General features: G+C 53.1%; 1 non-coding gene and 1 pseudogene across 1 annotated transcript; one reads left to right on the plus strand and one right to left on the minus strand.

The window, feature by feature from the left end:
- Nucleotides 1-5,552: 5,552 nt before the first annotated feature.
- LOC112320390 (small nucleolar RNA SNORA81) lies at nucleotides 5,553-5,670 on the minus strand. Its single transcript, XR_002976420.2, has one exon. It is a non-coding gene; the product is annotated as a small nucleolar RNA SNORA81 (small nucleolar RNA).
- Nucleotides 5,671-8,838: 3,168 nt separating this feature from the next.
- Nucleotides 8,839-9,367, plus strand: LOC139440339 (ferritin light chain pseudogene; annotated as a pseudogene).
- The last annotated feature ends 11,477 nt before the right edge of the window (nucleotides 9,368-20,844 follow it).

Raw genomic sequence — 20,844 nt, forward strand, 5'->3', positions numbered from 1 at the left:
TAAACTTCCATGTGCCTGGTGTCTTGTTTGCATAGGATGGAGGGGGAACAGGGTGGAGGAACCCCCAGGCTGGAAGTTCTGCCTAGGCAACAGACCGACCCACCTCCAGCACCTCGGGGTAGACCAAGGGGTCCGCATGCACCTCTGCCTCTTGCCGGCACCATCGTGTTTGTGATGGTGAGAACGCGCGCTGGTGGGCAGAGGAGTCCACACAGCACCGTCCACCGGACAGGACTGTCCCTGTGCACATGCGTGGCCTGGGGCTGCCCCTGGGGGAAGCTGGCAGCACCCCTCCCCCACCTGCTCAGTGTTAACCAAGCTGACAGTTAACACAGCATGAAAGCCTGAAACCCAGCTTCGAGGCCGCCGCCTGCTCCCACGCCCTGCCACTAGGGCTGGGGGCCTGTGGGGGCCGCGCCGCGCCGCCCCGCCTGCCCTGGCCAGTCTCCCCAGCAGCAGCTGGTTGCCGCCCTCCCGGCTGCACCGCAGCTGTCCCTGCCCTGCCTGGTCCTCCCCTAGGGAGTCCTTATGGCCCTGTTCTCAGACGCCCTCTGGGGGAGGGGGGTAAAAAAGATCAGCTTCCCCCGGCTCTGAGCCCGGAATCTTCGTGGGCTCCATCCCAGGCGTTACTGCTGCTCTCCAGCCCCTGAACCGTGGGGTGGGGGGTGCCTGACCCAGGGGGTGTCCTGCCCTGTCCCCCTGGCATGGGACTGCCCAACCAGGACAGACCCTCCGTGGAGACCACATGATTGCCTCCATGGCCTCCCACAGGGCTGAAAACACATGCAGGGCCAGAGGGAGGGGATCTAAGAATTTGGGCCAGGGCCACCCTGGAAGACAGCAGCACCTGCCGGCCCTGCCTCGTTCCTCCTCGGGGTCTCCTCATGCCCCAGCCATGCCTCCAACTCACCATGCCCCATACTGAACCCCTCATCTTCCCCCCCAAACCACCTTCCCCAGGGCCCCCCATCTCAGAGAGGGCACAGGCCCAAAACCAGGGAGTCATCCCCAACCACCTCCCTTCCCCCAGGAAGCCCCTTCCCAAAGGAGGTGGAAAGAACAGCAGACTTGGAGCCAGGACGTTCGAAGCCTGACACTCCCAGGGCCCCGCGACCAGCGCTGTCACTTCTCTGCCGGTCACTGCCTTTGCCAGCACGGTGGCAGCCCCTGCCCGGCCTGCGTCCCTGGCCTGAGCTGAAGGTGAGCAGAGACGTGCACAAGCACACACTTGAGGGCGGACGCCATGCAGAGGGTCACACTCAGTGTTCCACCGAGAGCTGGTACTCAGGCTGGGCCGTGGCCAGAGTGGCCCCTCCAGCCCAAGGTCCCCTTCACTCCTCTCCCTGCAGGTGGCTCCAGAGGCAGCGGCCTAAAGTGACTCTTGGCTTCTGCATCTCCTGCACTCAAGGACCCACACTGGCTCCCTGGAGCCCCTAAACTTTCGGACTGAGCTCCACCCCCAAACTGGAGTCTCTCCTTGACTACATCCTTCATCAACCCAGCCAATCACAGGCGAGGCAGGTCTCTGCGAGCCCACCGAGGAAAGATGGGACTGTCTGGGGTAGTATGTGAGGACAGGGTGAGGGATGAGAGCCCCATTTCCACTTCCCCACCGTGAACCCACCGCTCTCCCTCACCACAGCCTCACCAGATGAAGATTGCTCTTCCCATTTAATGGTGGAGACACAGGGATGTCACAGGCCCAGGCTGCTATACATGTGGGAGACCAGAGCCAGGTCACTCAGAGTGACAGGGGCAGCTGCTGCCTCACAGGTCCCAGGAGCCAGGAGGGGCTCAGCTGCCCACCCTGTGCCCCTCCCTGCCCGCCTCCCTGGCAGGCACACGCTAGCTGGGGCCCTTCCACATTCCTGATGTCGCATGTCAGAATGAGACAGATGCTGCTAATTCCCATGCAAGCTGGGCTGCCCCCCCCCCCCCCCCGCTCGGCCCCAGGCCTGCTCTGGGCACGCGGCGGGAGGCCAGACCCCTGGTCAGCCTGGGTTCCGAGTGGCTTCCTGGCCTGTGACATGGGGACCGGGAGGCTGTAGGAAAAGCATTGGTCACCTGTGGACTCTGCCACTTGCTGGCTGAGTGTATCAGTCAGGGCTCTGGCAGGAGCGACAGACAGCCAGCCAGAGCCCAGGGACAGGAGGCTGCTGGGAGGAGGGTCGGGTGGTCCCTGGCGTGGGGGTGGCCACTGTGACCCAAGTCACCCTCCGAGCACACTGCCACACCTGGACAGGCTTTAAGTGCTCCGCCAGCAACTGGGCCCAGGAGGGAAGGGCCCAGGGCCGGGCTGCCAGGATCTTGCTCCCTCTTCCAGGCAGCCCTCCCAGGAAGGCCTTCTTGTCCTGGTGCCCAGTTAAGGACAATGGGGGCTCGGAAGGAGGAAGAGTGCCAGTGACCAGGCGCCTATCCCCCTGCAGAGCCCGAGCGGCCTGGCCTTTCCAAGGGCAGGGGAAGTTCTGGGTTCGCAGAAGCGGGAACCTCTGTCAGTGGAGACCACGCACAGGGGTGAATGGACGGACATTCCAGAAGCCCCAGCACAGGGGTGCCGGGCCCAGCCTGTGGGGCTCCAGCCCTTGGCTTTCGGTCCCTGCCACCTCAGGGCCCTCAAGTGGGCTTCTTTCCTGGAGAGCACGCCTCCCCCTCACCTGGCCAAGCTCTCCTCACCTTTTACTCTCAAACCTCATTTCTCAGGCGGCCTCCCCCAGTCACTTAGGTGGGCCCCCCAGCCCAGGTGGGGCCCCGTCAGGCTGAGACTCTGTGGGAGGGGCTCAGTGCTGCAGAAGCCACCGCTCTCCCCTCTCTGAGAAGAGAGCAGCGGAAAGCCCAGGCTTCAAATGAGTCCTGAAACCTCAGCCACGTTCCTGGATCACCTGGAGACCCTGGGATGCGGGTCCCACCTCAGAGTGTCCCACACTGGGTGGGTTCGGGGTGCAGCCTGGAAGCGTGTGTTTCTGACATGTTCCCCAAGAGCACAGCCGCTGGTCTGGGGGCCACATCTGGGGAACTGGGATTTTTACAGAGGCATTATGTGTTCGAGTCTGAAACAGCTCAACAAAACCTCCAATGGCAAAAAAAGATTTTCAACAAAAAGCAGCCCCCAGCCCCCACTCCCGGGCTTCGTTCCCTGAGTCTGCCTGTGACCTCCCTGCCACGGCTTCAGAGCCCTCGATCTACCTCAGCAGCTACTGTCTGTGTCCCCCACGCCCCCACCCGGGCCACACCTGGCAGACCTGAGGGGCAGTAAAGTGCTGAACGAAGGAACGAAGGAGACCCATTCCCAGGTACAGGCACACTCAGGTGCTCACACCCGCCGCACTGCCTGCCCCTTCCCACACTCCGACCCAAACTGAGGTGGGAGGCCCCTCCCACCCCTCCACCTGCTGTAGGATTTAGCCTAATCCCAGAGGGAGGCAGCTGCAGCTCTCTCAGGGGGAGAGGGCTCCCCTCCGGAGGAAATCTCCTTTTATTCTCTTGCTGCCGAAATCTGACCTTCCCTGGCACCTGGGCCCCGCGACTGGGGCCTGTCCCCAAGAAGTGGCTGAGGAGGAGGCGTGAAATCACCAACAGCTGAACTCACCCGGCCTTCCCCACATCCTCTCCAACCCCAAGGCTGCTCCCATTGCTCGGCCCCAGCCCCTTCCGGCCCCCCGGTGCCAGGCGCAAGCACGTGTGCTGGTCCTTTGGGCCCAGCCTGACCTGGCCCTACTGCTCTCACCAGCTGACCTGCGGGCGTGACTGGGGGCCCTGACAGCTCCCCGGGCCACACCTGTACCTTCAGGGCTTGGGTCTGCTCTCACCCCTCCAGGGAGGCCGGACTGACCTCGAGGCCTAGTGCAGGCGTTCCACCTCCATGTGACGGGAAGGACCCATGTATGTGCCTCTGTCCCACCCAGGGCAGGGCCTCTTGGGTGCCATCTCTAAGAACGCAGGCTCATTCAGTGCAGGGCAGGCCGCCCTAAGTCAAACGACCGTGTGACCTGGTGAGGGAGCCAATGAGGCCCTTTCCTTCCGCAGCAGAGGCCCCTAGGAAATCGGAGGGGTGGCTGGCAGGGCTGAAACCTGGAGACGCACACGGGACGACACAACCTTCCAAGAGGGGCAGCTCTCCGATCCTCGGGGAGCTGAGACTGTTACTCTTGCTCGGGGGCCCACCACACGTGCTGAGGGCTTTACCCACACGGCCGAGCTTCTGTCCCCTTCCTAAATAATGGCTGGCCTGGAATTCTCTGGAGCGGCAGTGTCCAGTAAGTGTCCAGTAAACTCTCCGACGACGGAAATGTTCTATCGCTGTGCGGTCCAAGGCAGTAACCGCCTGTGGCAAGTGATCACTTGAAATGTGCCTCATGCAACTGAGGAACTAATTATTGTAATTAATTCACATATTAATTAAGTTTTTTGAAGATTTTATTTATTTGTTTTTAGAGAGGAGGGGAAAAGGGAGAAAGAGAGAGAGAAACATCCATTGGGTGTTGTGGGAGAGAAACATCGATCAGTTGCCTCTTGCACGCCCCCAACTAGGGACCTGGCCTGCGACCCAGGCATGTGCCCTGATGGGGAATTGAACCAGCAAACTTTTCGTCCATAGGCCAACACTCAATCCACTGAGCCACACCAGCCAGGGCTAAATATTAATTTAAAGAGCTGTGTATATGACCCTGACCAGTGCGGCTCAGTTGGCTCGGTGTCTTCCCACAAAGTGAAAGGTCACCAGTTCAATTCCCAGTCAGGGCACATGCCTGGGCTGTGGGTTCAGCACCCAGTTGGGGGGTGCACAAGAGGCAACCGATCCGTGTTTCTCACATCGCTGTTTCTCTCCCTCTCTTTCTCCCTCCCTTCTCCTCTCTCTAAAAAGTAAATTTAAAAAATAAAAACAAGAAAAGATCTGTGTGAAGAGCTCTGGCCAGTTTGCTACAGCGTCATCCCGATACACCAAGGTGGTGGATTCCGTCCCCGGTCAGGGCACAGACGAGAATCAGCCAATGGGTGCGTCACTGAGTGGAACAACTGATGGGTGTTTTTCTCTAAAATCAATCAATAAATTTTTTTTTAAAAAAGAGCTGTGAATTGACGGGACAGCTGTGGAGCCGAGTGCACGAGTGGGAACTCCCTCTGCCCCACGCGGCCGGAGGGAGGGAACCCCGAGGAGCCAGCAGCACACACAGGTGCTCCCGCTGTGTCACGTTTGTGCCCAGGACACAGGGGTGCAACCCCTTGGGGACAGTGGGCAGGTGGTCACAGTCGTTGCTTTTGGGGAGAACTAGGTGGTTGCGGTCAGAAAGGGAGGGGACTTTTGTTTCTTTTGATTTTTGTACCTGGTACATGCGTTACTTATTTACAAAATCAATTTTTTTTCCAGGAAAAATTCCAGAGAAGAAAATATTCCTGGCATGGGGGTATAGGGGACTAAATGGTAATGGAAAATAAATAAACAAACACACACAAATAAATAAATAAATACACAAATAAATAAATATTAACTTTAAAAAAGAAAACTACAATTTTTATTTTTTTATTTTTTATTTTATTATTATTATTTTTTAAAGACGTGTTGCGTCAAATCTTAAGACAAAGGACACTGGACATTAAGAAAGAGGTCCACCCCAGCAGAGGCCCCTACAATCTAGTGCATATAAAAAAAATTTTTAACTAAAAAAAATAGAAAAATATTCCCTTTTAGTATGCACCAGTTTCCAAAGCTTCCTGACCCCAAAACCACAGGCCAGAGCCATCTTCAGGGCTTCTAAGGCCGAGCACCCCCCACACACACAGCCACAGTAGACTTCTGCCCGCTTCACACACTGACCCAGACTGGAAGCCAGGCCACTAGTCACAGCCTGAGCTGACCCCCTGCCCACTCCCAAAACTCCCTGCATGCCTATGCCCCACTGAGTGTCCAGCCCAGGGACCTTCCTGTTTTTCCACCACCCCAAGCTCAGGCAGACCTCAGGGCCTTAGCACGTTGCAGGCCCCGGCCTGCCCGGAACGCTAGTGCCCTGGTTCTTCTGCCTGGGGACAGACCCGAGTCCGGTACTTGTGCCGTGGGCACGTTTGCTGTGAACGTCTTTGTCGCAGGCACTTTGCCACAAGCATTTGCCCCCCACAGCTAATCGGCCTTAGGGACTGGTGACCGTTTGGTTCACATTCGGCGGACGATGTGTTGAAGCTGGCTGTCAGTTTCGTTTCATTCTCCCTGCACGAATTCGCGCCATCGCCCCTACTTTTCTATTGCATAGATCTCAGCCCGCGGGATGTCTACACAGGGAGGAACAGGCCTGCTGGTCTTAAAGAGTGAACGATAGGGGCTGAGCACGAAGCCAGACCGCACAGCTCAGGGCAAGCAGGAGTGCACGCTCTGCCGGCAGTCGATACCCTATCAGTTTGCAAATCCTTAGGTAAGCAGGACATCCCTCCCGCCCTAAACACACAACCCCACCACGGCAAACAGAAGGGCGGCTACTGATGCACACCAGCCTTCAGAGAGTGCTAACTATTGATTCTTTAGTTGGAAGCTGACACCTTGCTTAATGAAGGATGGAATTGCGGTGAAAAGGAAAAAGTGCCGTCCTGAACCCAGAGACGAATCAACAAGCAAAAAATACACACACACACACACACACACACACACACACACAAAATACTACGAATGAACAACTTCAAAGACAATGCATTTTCATTTTTTTCAATAAAGTCTTTTCAATTTCGTGATGAATTTTTCATATTTCATTATGTCCTTTTTAATGTCTCTCTCTCTCTTTTTTTCATTATTTTGCCTTTTACAGCAGGGTTGCCTTTCGTTGTGCTGCAAAAATGTGCGTGGCAAAGACGTTTACAGCCAAGGTGCTTATGGCAAAAATGCCTCGGACCTGCCAGAACAAAGGTCACCTCCTGAGAGTGGCCGCTCCTGACCACCCGGGGTAAAGTCCTCCCTCTGTGGTTCCATATTTCAGCCCCTTGTTTGTTCTCTCCTGTCACTGCCTTACATGATCACTGTTTACCGGCTGCCACCTCCCTAGAAGGTGAGCTCTGAGAGGTCGAGCAGTTGTCCCGTCCACCGATGTACCCTGACGGGGCTCCACAGGTGTCCGCGGAATAAATGCATGTTGAATGAACTGCCCTAATTCAAAATTCAAAACCCAGGCCGGCGAGCTGATTTCAAAGAGGCCCTCCAAACCCTTTAGGAGCTGGTACAGCGCCCCCAAACACACTCCTGTGCATGTAGTGGACCCCGCAGTGCCCACAGAGGGACAGTCAGCCCCCCACCTCCGCTGAGCCGGGCCCAGCCCTGGTGTGGAGCTGGGATCCCGGAGAGGGCTCAACAGTGTCACCGCCCTAAGTGCCTCTAGCCTCTGGGGTCCGCTTGTAAACAAACAGCACTCCCCACACTGTGTCAAGGACAGCACGGGGCAGGAGGGACCGATATCCATGGCAGGCCGGCAAACCCACAAGAAAAAGACAGACACCTGCAGGCCGTACAGAGAGAGCGCTGACCATGATGAGGTGACCGCTGCCGAGGAAACCTAGAGGTTAACAAGCATATGAGCAGATGCTGTGACTCAAAACAATGCAAGAGATGCTCTCACTTCGCACTCAATCAGGCTGGCAAAGGTTAGAAAGCTAGAGAACGAACCCCAGGAGTCACTGGGCCCTGGGAGGCCTGTCTGGACCACCGGCCAGCCTCTTAGGGCTACATTGAATATGTAGCCCACCCTCACACCCTCCCATGAGACCAGGCAGGGAAGGCTGGGAGAGGGGTTGGGAGCAATCAGGAGTCTCCCAGGAGGCGCAGGGGTAACAAATGTGGGCCCGTAGCTACAAGGGACCTCAGGCTGCAAGCGCTGAGTGGGAAGGTAAGAAATGGAATGAGCTCTAACAGAAAACATAGCTCCTAGGACAGGCGCAAGACCATCAGCAAGACTGCCTGGGGGCAGGGTAACAGGAGTGGGGAGCGAAGACCAGAGGGGGAGAGAGACATCAAATGCCCAGGGGAGTGTGACTAGTATCAAACTCAAGCCTTGAAGGTCACATGGCTGCAGCCGTGGGTGCCCGCAAAGGGGATGAGCCCGCCCTGGCTCGGGGAAGCTTCCATGAGGCATTGATACATGAGTTGAAGGAGGGAGCACTTGGCCTGGTGATGAGTGGGAGGAAAAGCATTCCAGGCAGACGGAACAGGCTGTGCAAATGTCTGGAGGCACGCGGGAGTGGGGAGAATCTGGGGACCACCCACCTGGCTTCGTGGACAGTGCACACACAGTGTAAGAAAGACCGTGGCGCCGGATGAGGCCACAGCGCAGTGAGCCACGCAGGCTGTAAAACTTCATCCCCGGGGGAGAGGTGAGACCAGAGAGCAGAGGCTGCTAGTGCAGATGTGGGGACAGGGGCAGGGGCACTGCTGCAGCGTCGGGGCAGACACAGAGCTGGTAACTGGGGCAGCACTCGCAGTAATGGTGGTGGGATGGAGGGGAAGGTGGTCAAGAGCTTGCAAGTGAGAAAGAGCCAAGACTTGGGTGACCAGGGGAAGTCCACAGGAGTGTCTCAGGGACCAGGGGGATGGTCGTGGAGGTAGGCAGGGCAGGTAATGGCAAAAATTTAAGTCAGACAGATGTGCTCTGCTTGGCCCTGAAAAAACACAGCCGGGAGTACCCTCGGCGGTCTTGGGGTCTTGCTTCAAGAGTGTTTGGATGGAACAGACCCAGGGCCACCCCTTCTTCCAGCCTCCGACCCCCCTGCAACCTCCTCTCCAATCACCACCTTCGGAACCTCCTCAGCCACCCCCAGCCTCCGAGAGCAGCCAGCACCGCTTTTTGACCTTAGCTCCTCATTGCTGAACTCATGCACTCCCCAGTTCGTCAGAATTATTCACTGAGGTGCAGGCCCCATCAACCATCTGACCACCCTGCATCTGCGGGCGGGCCTCCTACACCGACCTCTCTCTGGGCTTCTAATTTGACCATGACGATGTGGCTCTGCAGGGAGTGGGCCACCTCTTCTGGGAGTTGGCTGAGAGGAAGCACAAAGGCACCGAAGGTCTCTTAAAGCTGCAAAACCAGGGCGGTGGCCGCATCCTCTTCCAGGATGTGCAGAAGCTTTCCCAAGACAGATGAGTGAGGTAAAACTCAGGACGCCATGGAAGCCGACCTGGCCTTGGGGAAGAGCCTGCACCAGGCCCTTTTGGATCTGTGTGTCCCGGCTTCTACCTGCACAGACCCTCGTCTGTGACTTCCTGGAGAACCAGGTCCTTGATGAGCAGGTGAAACTCATCAAGATGGGCGACCACCTGACTAACTCCGGCAGGCTGGCCAGCCCCCAGGCTGGGCTGGGCGAGTGTCCCTTCGAAAGGCTTGCCTTCAAGCACGACTAGGAGCCTTTGGAGCCCAGAGAGCTTTGAGGGGTCCCTCTGCATTTCCCTCGTATTTGGCTTTTGCCTGAGCCTCTCCCTGAAGCCACTAGGCATTAAGCATCCTTTTAACCACCTGGATCCCTCTCCCATGCATTGGAGCAAACAGAAACTACAAAGCTTTTTTGCAGCAAAAAATAACACCAGGAGCCAGCACCACCCTAACTCCCCCCTCCTTGTACCTTGCATGCAAACCACCCCCAGCCCCGACCCTTGGCCACCTCTTCATTTCACACCCACCTCTTCCTTCTTCTCCGTCCCTTCCCGGAACAGGGTCTCCAGCACAGGGGGCAGAACGGAGAGGACATGCTGGGGTGATGGCGCCACCTCGTGGCAGCCACAAGGAGTGTAGCATCCCGCTTCAGCCCTGTGTGAGGTGGCCATGGGGGACCTTGGGCTGTACCATAAAGGTTTTAGGTGGGTATCCTGTGAAGAGATGCCTTCCCCTGCTGGTAGTGATGGAATCAGTCCTGGAGGGCCATTCACTGATGCTGATAAGGCCTCCTCCACCCTACCCAGCAGAATAGATGATGGCTAAAACTACTGTAATTACCCCTGCTCAAAACCCTCCTAGCTCACAGGGATTTGGCCCCAGCCTTAGACACGCCTCATTCTCCTTAGCTTCAGTCCCTCCCTTCACCTCCCTCCCTCCCTAGGTGCACTCCCATCCCTCTGCACAGGTTGTTGGTCTTCCTGGAACAGTCTCCCACTCCCTACTGGTTTCCCAAATCCCTCCTCCTCTTTTTGGTCTCAAACTGCCCATCCCCCCACGAGGAGACCTTCCAGCACCTCAGCATTAACTAGGCAAAGAAAAGAGAGAGGAGTGTTTCAGGGCACACGAACAACAGGTGCAAAGGCCTGAGATGCCTTCAAGGAGATGGGAGGGGGCCAGCGACCAAAGAAGCTGACAGGACTATCAGGGCTGCAGTGACAGACCCACATGGCTCTCAGGAGGGTCGAGTCCCCAGCGAGCGACAAAGTTTTCTGCAGAAAGGACATGACTAGACGTGTGTTAGGACAGGCCCATCCGTGGTTGCTGAGTGAGAAAGGCACTGAAGAGGCCGGGGTGGGCATCGGAAGGACAGGCAAGAGTTATTATATAGGTGAAAGGTGATGGGGACTTGGACCCCTGAGCCCTATTCTTGCTGGCAGGGTCCTGAGCTAGTGCTCTAGCCTCCCTGAGGGGCCCCAGCTTCCTCCAGCATGCTCCATGCCAGCTCTGGCTGCTAGCTGCAACACCCCTCCCACTTCTCCGTCCCCTGGTGTTAGTCCCCAAACTGCCTGCCCCTTGGAGATAGCACTCGGGCCAGTGAGAGCCTCCACTTCATTTTAGAGGACAGAACGCTTGGGTTCAAAACTTCGAAGTCAGTAGTGAGTGGCAGAGATGGGATGCGAACCTTAGTCTGTCTGTCTGCCTCATTCACCTCACTAGGCGGCCTCGCAGTTCCAGGCAGGGCTCAGTCACTCGATGGCCATGGGACGTTGGATGGGTTAGGTTACCTTTCACTGCCTCAGGGTCCTCTTCTACAAAACGGGAGCAAGCGTATGCTCTCTGCGGTTTGTGCAGCGTGTGCAGAATAAATGCCCGCAAGGAGCCCAGTGCAGCACCAGGCACACAGCAGGCGCTCAATAAACGGTTGCCCTTCATGTAAATACTGTCCCAGGAACTTTACATGCTCAATGGGGACATGTGCTTTGGGCTCCTGAGTCAGGGGGAGGGCAAAGGGAGATCCAGAAGGGCTACGAAAGGAGGAGAAGGCAGAAACTGCCTCCTGGGGCACCGGGTCAGAGCTAAGTCACCCTGAGTTCAGGCTCTCAAGGGCCTTGAATGCGACGCTGAAGAGCCACCAAAACCAAAACGTCTGGAGTTAGAGAAGGCACTACAACTGCCCTAAAGCCAGGGGTGGGATACTTTCTCCTCCCCAGGTGCCAGCACTGGCCTTGGAGGCCCGAGCGAGCCTGGAGAACAGAAGCGAAGCGACACGGGCAGCACATTCCCAGTCTTCAGACAAAGTGAGTTCGGGCAGCTCTCCCAAAGCCCGAGAACCATCCCTGTGTAATTCCCCAGATAGTCACACGGTGGCGGTAGTACACCACAAAAGTCCTCTTTCTCCTCCCAGTCTATTCGCCAAAACAGTCAAGTACCAATGCCTTCTCAGTCCCTCCAAGAACGGGAGGGAGAATCCTTGCATCAGCTCCCTGCGATAGAGTCGGTTTATATTTCCAACTTCCAGGTGAAAATGAGGACTCAGAGAAGTCCAACACTGAAGCCCTGAAGATCATCCAACCAAGAGTCGAACCTTGATCTGTGTTTTCTCCCAGTCTGGCTGCCTGTCCTAGGACGGCCGTTCGAGGCTCTCTCTCCTGCCTCCGTCAGCCGGCCGTGCGGCCTTTGCTGAGCTGGCATAGTCTGCCCTGGGTGTGGAATATTGGGTAGCACAAGGAGGACTTTGCCTTTGGCTTTTTTTCCTCTTAGGTTTAGCTCGCTTACGCAGCTTTTGCATTGGGAGTGAAGCCTAAGGGGTGGGGTAAGGAAGGGAGGCCGAGGAAAGTAAAGGGGAGAGAAGGGCAGAGCCTGGCTGGAGGGGCAATGAGATTTCTCTCTTTTTCAAGTAAATTTCCTTTCTTTTCTTTTTCTAAATTGTATTTACTTTTAGAGAGCAGGGAAGGAAGGAAGGGAGAGAAACATCCATCGGTTTCTCCACCAGGGCCCACCCGGGACAGAACACGAAACCCAGGCCTGTGCCCTGACCAGGAGGCGACGCCCAACCAGCTGGGCCACACTGGTCCGGCCTGAGAGTTTTCTCTTACAAGGAAAGAGAGACTACATTGTTTGTGGACTGCCGGCTTGGAGTAAGAAGACAGAAGGGTTGGAGCTCCAGCAGGGCGAGAGGAAAAAGATGCACCGAAGGGGAGGCGGCATTAGGATGGCCCCAAAGCCCACAAGGGGGCCGGCCCAGGCCTTTTCCCTCTCTTCTCTCTCAAAGACATGGGGCAGGGCTGGAGGTGAAATCAGACGAATAGGCCTTATGGGTCAGTGGGGCCGCTAGCTGGATCTGGGGCTCGCCGAACATTACTAGGTATTGGCGGCCTTTCCTCCGCGGGGCTCAGCGAACAGACATCACCAGTTTCCCTCTGACCCCAAGCCTGCAGCGCGAGGCCCAAGGCCTGACTGCCACTGATTGGCCTGCGGGGGCCACCTGACGGAGCCGGCCAATCAGAGGCGCTCTCCCAGGAATGCTTTAAGTGCCCGGTGCGCAGAAGCTGGAGCTGCGGTGCGGCTGCCGAGGGGCCACGTGCGAACGACTGGGCTCCAGTCCTGCGACCCCGCCTGGTGCCGCAGACCCGACTGGCCACGACCCTGTATCCTTTTGCCAAATCCCCCTCTTCTCTCTAGCCGGCTCGTGCAGTCCATCCCTGGTGTGTCCATCCCAGTCCCTTTTGTCATGTCACGCTCAAAGTGGTGATTTGGCAGAAAACAGAACCAAGTTCAAGTCACTCACTCATCAAGTGACCGACAGGTGTTTAACATTGTTGAGACTTAGGTTCCTGCTCTGTAAAATGAGACTGCTAAATAGCAGGTGTTTTTGTACATGGTTGAGTTCCAGAAAAAACATTGGTTGTATTTTTTTTATGGTTGTTGAATTTCCTACCCTTTAAGGAGCTCACAGTCATCACACAGGGCCTTGTGTTAAGGCTACTTTTTCTCCTTATTTTCTTACTAGAACGTAAACGTCTTCTCAACAGGGATATGCCCGTATGCCTTTTTAGTATTACAATGGTACAATCACTTCGCTTGGTCTGATAAGGGTAAATTTAACCTACAGAAACAGCAGTAGGGCAGAGTATACACAAATCATGGGATTTATAGCACAGAAAACCTCTGCAGTTCAGTGGTTTTCTGAGCTACAATCCACAAGTGGGATGCCACAGGGGTGCACAGGAGAAAGGCTGGTATGTGACACCCTTAAAAGGCTGTCACATACCAGCTCTGTGAGCTCAGGCACATCTTGAACACCCTTGAGCCTCGTGAGAGCAATAATCATGACCAGAAAGATTACAGGACTTACCAGGTGCCGGGCACTCTTGATGTTCATATATATAATTTTTAATTTGTTGTTTTTAGAGAAGAAGGGAGTGATGAGAGAAGCATCAATTTGTTGTTCCACTTATTTGTGCATTGATTTGTGCATTGATTGGTTGATTCTTGTATGTGCCCTGATCGGGATCGAACCTGCAACTTTGGCGTATCAGGATGATGCTCCAACCAATCGAGCCACCCGGCTGGGGCTGAAGCTCATATTAATGTTAGGTAGGACAAGGGCCTCAAGGTCTGGTGGTTCTTACTACATGCTGTCCTTGCTAAATGTTAAAATGTATTTTGCAGAAACAGCTGTAACCAGATGAGGGAACCAACCTGATAAGTGCAGCCAACTGCAAAGAAGAAATCAACATGTCATTAACCAAATAGTGTGTTTATGCAATGGCTAAGCCACCCTTCTGGGAGCAGAGCTTTGAATGTGAATCCTGCATCCTTTACTTTCTGCAAGTGAATGAAACTGCCTGACAACAGCCCTGTCTCATTCTTGAATAGAATACCCTCAGCGGTGAACCCCTGGAGTTTGGTAACACTAACTCTGAACAACCCCACTTTATAGAGAGGACACAAGCACAGGGAGTTTTTGTAACTTGCCTAAGGTCACACAGCTGTGTCAGGGCTGGGGGTTCAAACCAGGCCTCTTGGTCTTGGTGAGAGTCTGCGCTGATCACTTCACAAGTGTTGCACAGTGCGCCTGCCTCTGAGCAGCACAGGCAGTTGGTACCCAGAACTCTGAAGAGGGCGAGTGCTTCTGCATCTAGAAACCAAAAGCGGCTGGTGCGGCTGAAGGGTGGAGAGGGAGGGGCACCTGCTAGATGATGAGCCTGGACTTGCAGGCAGGACCACGTCTTGCAGGGCATCCTAATCCACCATGAGGAGCTGGTGATGGCACAGGGGAAGCATGTGACTGGATGTTCTGAGGGTGTTTCTGTCCCCTCGTTGCCACAGGCTCAGGATGCTGAAGGCAACAGGGGCCACTTTCTGCTATGGTTTAGCTTCAGTCACTGCTCGGCCCGGAGATCCAGGGCCCAACATAGTCTCAGGTCCCCTGAATGTGCCAGGGCTCCCTGGGCAGAGCTGCAGGTGCCACCTCTTTGAGCCCCACCCTCCCCCCTACCTCTTCCTTTCTGGTTTCATCCTTTGCCTTATGCTCATTAATAGGACTCATTAGGCTTTCTGAAATCACTTCCATCCCCCCATTGGCTATCCTCCCTGCACTTCCAGTTTTGATTTGGGAGATTCCCTATCATTCAAGGTCACTACGAGTCTCTCTGGGGGGCTTGTTATCAACTCTGGACACATGAACTGACTCTCTGGGCAAGGGCCCAGGGGGGCATGGCAGGGCCGCCAGTGGTAATCTCATTGGTCCTGTCTTATCAGGGACTCCTCTGGAAATGCCCTGGGGGTTGTCCTCCACAGATTTCCTGGCTTGAGTCCCATCTCCTCTCCGATGACCCTGGAGGCACTCTCACCTGATTCTTCCTCCATGCCTTCCAGCCACAGATATTCCTATGTTCAACTGTGAAGATGACGTGAGCCCCGATGACCTTCAGGCTCTCCAGGCCTAACATGCCAGCACACCAGCATCTGCCTTACTTCAGAGCATTCTTGCCAGAAGCGTTAACCCAAAAGACTCTGACTTCACGTCCAGTTTACAGGAAATGAGGGGGCAGAAGAACAGGTTAAACGTCACCGTGAGGAAGCCATCAGCCAATGGCAGAACATGGGGGCTTCCACCTGGCTAGGTCACTTCGAAAGTCAAAAGTCATGGAAAACATGAGGTGGGAACATTCTAATGACACCGAAGAGCTCCAAGGACCAATGTCCTGTATGATCCTTGATCAGACTGTAATTCAGAGGAAAGAAATCCTGAAGACATTTTGGGGAAATTTGAATATGGAAAGAGCATTAAACATCAGAGTAGTATTACTGGGTGGTACTATGATTATGTAAGAAATTGTCCTCATGTTTTGGGGAAGTTTGCTAAGCATTTAGATGAGAAGTATCACAATGTCTGTAATTCACTTTGAAGTGGTTCAGAAAAAATATCTCTTAAACAAATATGGCAAAGTGTGAATGTAGATCGAATCTCAATGGTATTGGTTATATTTTTCTTCTTTCTCTTTCTGTGTGTTTAAAATATGTCACAATAAAATCTTACAAAAATAAACCGAACATATTCCCCACCCCCACCCCAACTGCACCCCGTGGCCTCCCCATTGCATTGGCGGAAGCCTCCGCCCCTCTGGCTCCCTCACCTGAGCTGGAGATCTGGAGCCTCTTCGTGCTCCCTCGTGCTCCCATCCAGTCTCCAGGGCCTCCGTTCTGCCTCTGAAGCCCCTCTTAGCCCACCCTTTACCCCCATTTCTCTGCTACTTCCCTGGTCCAAGTCATAGCTTCCTCTCCCCTCAGGGGCTCAGTGCCTTCCCAGTTCTCTCTGCTTCTGCTCTCAGCCTCCACGTAGTGGCAGGGCCACCATGCTCGATGTGACATCTGGCCCTGCCAGCAGGACTGAACCCTGTGCTCGAGCCCCTCATAGTCTGCTTCTATGACTTCTCAACATTTTCCTCTCCCTCTTTTAGCCGCATGCAACTACTCTGCCCCTTTATATCTCCTTTATGTCTTTTAGGGGTATCTTTCAAGACCTCCTGAAGGCCTCAGAATATTACAAATCTCAGACAAAAATGTGTAGACATCGCGTTCAGATACCAGCCACGCTCACTGGGTGGGGCAGGGCTGGGTGTTTATTCAGCTGGGCTTTGATTCTGCCCCCAAGCTGGCCTCAGGGCTTGCGCTTACTCCCCCACGCCAGCTGTGTCGGCCAGGTGAGCTGCCACAGAGTCATTCCAGCCTTGAGAAGTCACCTGCGGGAGGTGGCCCTGCCTGACCTATCCTCGGCTCTGCACACTGTGCGTGTGTCTGGGGTGGCTGGCACTGAGGGCTCAGGGGCGTTGCCCGTGGTCAGGGGCCCTGCGCTGCCAGCCTGGGCTCCCAGGCCATGATTTATGTGTACCCTCGGCAGCGCTTGACCCTTTGACCCTTCAGCTGATAACCCTGGCCCCACAGAACCCTAGAGGGGGCCCAGTCATGAGCAGAGGGTGCCCACCAGTTAGGCTGAATCCTGGACTGGGGACCTACGGTCACTCAGCTGTCCTTGGCTTCCTCGAGCCTGCTGCCCCTGTCCCTTCTCTCTCAGTTCCTCCTACCTCTGTAAGGGTCCCTGGGTGGGACCTCTATCAATTTCCTTCCCTTCCCACCCAAAACAGAGCTGAGGCCTACACTGTCTCAGAGGATGAAGGGTTTCCCCTTTCCTCTGGCCCATGACCCCATTCACGCACACTTGACCTCAGCGACCTCTCTGGGTCCTATACCTTCAACCCTCCCCCTTCAACTGGCTTCCTCCCAACAGCACTGTACTCATTCAAGAATTTATTCACTCAATCCACAAGTATTTATCAAGCATCTACTCAGCACCAGGCCTTGTTCTAGGTGTTGGGCAGTGAACAGGTCCTGACCCCGTGGTACTTCCATTCTAGAGAGTGAGAAAGGCGGGGGCGGAGACAGACAAAACCAGGCAGTTAAGACCATGCAGTACGGGCACAGAGACAGGCCTATTGGCTGAAGGGCTGATTTTCAACCCGCGTGCAGCAAGAACGTTTAAAACATGCAACACCTGCCTATTTAGTCGGGGCAAGGACCCCTTTTCCCTTAGGTTGTCCACTAAAAAAGTGACAAGTAACACAACAATAGTGTGCCGTGTGAATGAGCACCTAAATACAATGGAATACCACTCGTTTGTAAAAAAGAAGAAAATTTTACTGTCGGCGGCAGTGTAGATGGACCTAGAGAACATTGTGCTAAGTCAGAAAAAGACAAGTTCCCTATGATTTCATTCATATGTGGAATCTAATAAACAACTGAACTAACAAGGGAAATGGGGACAGACTCAGGGATGGAGAGCAGGCTGACAGCTAGTGGGGAGGGGGGAGGTGAGAAGGTGGAGCGATTGAGCCAAAAGGGAAAAGAGCTCATGGACAGGGACAACAGTGTGGTGATTGCTAGGGAGGAGAAGGGGGAGGGAGGTATAAAAGGACTATATGGTAACGGAAAAAATACAATAAAAAGGACAAAATGATACCTATTTTTGTCATATTGGCAAAAAATATATTTTTCGGTGTGCCACAGAATTCTAGTAATTAGCTTATGTGTGCCTTGAGATGAAAAAGGTTGACAATCACTGGAATAGATCAAAAATTATAAAACAAACCCAGCCCTGGCTAGGCAGCTCAGGTTAGGGTGTCCTCCCAATATACGCCAAGGTTGTGAGTTCAATCCCCGGTCAGGACACATACAAGAATCAACCAATGAGCCCTGGCTGGTGTGGCTCAGTGGGTTGAGCGCAGGTCTGCAAGACAGATGGTTACCAGTTCGGTTCCCAGTCAGGGCACAGGCCTGGGTTGCGGGCCAGGTCCCCAGTGGAGGATGTGTGAGAGGCAACCACACACTGATGTTTCTCTCCCTCTCTTTCTCCTTCCCTTCTCCTCTGTCTGGAGATAAGTAAATACAATCTCTTCTTTAAAAAAAAAAAAAATCAACCAATGAATGCATAAATCAACAAATTGATAATTCTCTATCTCTGTCTGTCTGTCTGTCTCTCCCCTCCCTTCCTCTTGCTCTCTAATACCAATAAATAAGAATTCAAAAATAAACCACGCCTCTATGGTTAATTGATTTTTTGACAAGAATGCCAATCTTTTCAAACAAACGGTGCTGGGACTACTGGATATCCACATGCAAAAGAATGAAGTTGGACCCCTACCTCACACTATAAATTAGGTTAAAATGAATCAAAGTCCTAAATGTAAGAGCTTAAACTATGAAAAGTCTTAGGAAAAAATATAGGGGTGAATTTTCATAACCTGGGATTAAGCAATGGTTTCTTAGATATTACCAAAAGCATAGCAATAAAGAAATAGATAGATTGGACTTCATCAAAATTAAAACTTTTGAATTTCAAGGGATACCATGAAGAAAGTGGCCTTGGCTGGTGTGGTTTAGTGGACTGAGTACAGGCCTGAGAGCCGAAAGGTCGACTCCTGGTCAGGGCACATGCCTGGGTTTCCAGACAGGTCCCCAGTTTGGGGCGCACAAGAGGCAATCAATGTATCTCTCACACATCAATGTTTCTCTCCCTCTCTTTGTCCTTCCCTTCCCCTCTAAATAAGCAAATAAATAAATAAATATCTTTTTAAAAAGAAGACAAACCAATCCACAAAATGAGAGAAAATTCGTAAATCATTTTTTAAAAAATATTTTATTTATTTACTTTTTGAGAGAGGGGAAGGGAGGGAGAAAGAGACGGAGAGAAACATCAATGTGTAAGAGATACATTGATTGGTTGCTTTTCACATGCCCCCAAGTGGGGACCCAGCCCCACAACCCAGGTGTGTGCCCTCACTGGGATTCAAACTGGTGACGTTCACAGGTCAGCGCTCAATCCACTGAGCCACACCAGCCAGAGCAAATATTTGTAAATCTTATATCCGTTAAAGGACTTGTATCCAGAATACATGAAGAACACTTATAACTCAACAACAACAAAAGACAAATTGCTCAATTTGTAACATGGGCAACAAATCTGAATTGACATTTCTCTAAAAAAGATATACAAATGTCCAATAAATATAAGAAAAGTTGTTCAACATCATTACTATTAGGGAAATGCAAACTAAATCCATAATGAAATACCATTTCACACCCACTAGGATGACTATACTTAAAAAGGCAAATAATGTGTTGGTGAAGGCATGAAGAAATTAAAACCCTCAGACATTGCTGGTGGGAAAATAAAATGCTGCGGTGACTTTGGTAACACTCCTCAAAAAGTTCCTCAAAAAGTCGACCTATGCCGTGGCCAGGTAGCTCAGTTGGTTGGAGCATTGTCCCAGATGCACGAGGGTTGCGGGTTCGATCCCCAGTCAGGGTACATACAAGAAGCAACCAATGAATGCATGAATAAGTGGAACAACAAATCGATCTCTCTCTCTCCCCTTTTCCTCTTTCTCTCTCAAATCAATAAATAGCTCTGGCTGGTGTAGCTCAGTGGATTGAGCACAGGCCTGCGAACAAAAGGGTCACTGGTTCAATTCCCCGTCAGGGCACATGCCTGGCTTGCAGGCCAGGTCCCCAATTGGGGGCACATGAGGGGCAACCACACATTGATGTTTCTCTCCCTCTCTTTCTCCCTCCCTTCCCCTCTCTAAAAATAAATAAATAAATACAATCTTAAAAAAATCAGTAAATAATATATTTTTTAAAAGTTCACACATAACCCAGCAATTCCACTCCAACCTATATGTCCAAGAGAAATGACACATGTCCTCACAAAAACTTGTACACGAATGTCTGTTCATAGCAACAGTGTTCACGAGGATGCCAAAACGGGAGCAACACAAATATCTATGAACTGATGGACATCGACTGATAAACAGTGTGGTCCATCCACACAAAGGAAAGGAATACTATTCAGCCACATAAAGGAATGCATAGTAATACATGTTATAACGTGGGCGAACCTGAAAAACGTCATGCTCAGTGAAAGAAGACTGACATAAAAGACCACATGATGTATCATTCCATTTACACGGTATATCCAAAGTAGGCACACTCGTAGAGACAGAGAGTAGCTTCGTGGTTTACAGGGCCTGTGGGGAGGGGGAGAGTGAGGACTGACTACAGATGGGCATAGGGCCGGGGGATGGAAGTGCTCTGGGATTAGATAGTGATGATGCCGCACGACTTTGTGAGTATCTTATAAACCACTGGAGCCCTGGCCAGTGTGGCTCAGTTGCTTGGGCATCACCCTGCAAAGCGGAAGGTCGCCGGTTCCTTTCCCCAGTCAGGGCACATGCCCAGGTTGCTGGCCCGCTCCCCAGGTGGGACATGTATGTGAGGCAACCGATCGATGTTTCTCTCTCACGTGTTTTTCTCCCTCTCTCCCCACCCCCCACCCCATCTCTAAAAATAAATAAACAAATAATCTTTTTTAAAAACCTCACTGAATTATACACTTTAAAAGGTTGTATAATTTTATGGTCTATGGGTTCTATGTAAATAAAAAGAAAATAAAGAATAAGTAGAAAAGTATCAAGTAACTTCAGAGAATGGTAACTGTGTACATCACTCAACGGGAAGATGTAAGAGAGGGACCTGGGGCCCAAGGGGGCTCTCCAAGGTGAGGGAGGGGCCCGCGGGCTTGCCTGAAGAGAGGCATTCGAGCTAACTGACAGAGAGTCCTGGGGAGAGCTGGGAGGGGAGCCTGCCAGGCAGACAGGGCAGCAAA

The sequence above is a fragment of the Desmodus rotundus genome, chromosome 10 (assembly GCF_022682495.2).
Source record: "Desmodus rotundus isolate HL8 chromosome 10, HLdesRot8A.1, whole genome shotgun sequence".
NCBI classification, from domain to species: Eukaryota; Metazoa; Chordata; class Mammalia; order Chiroptera; family Phyllostomidae; genus Desmodus; species Desmodus rotundus.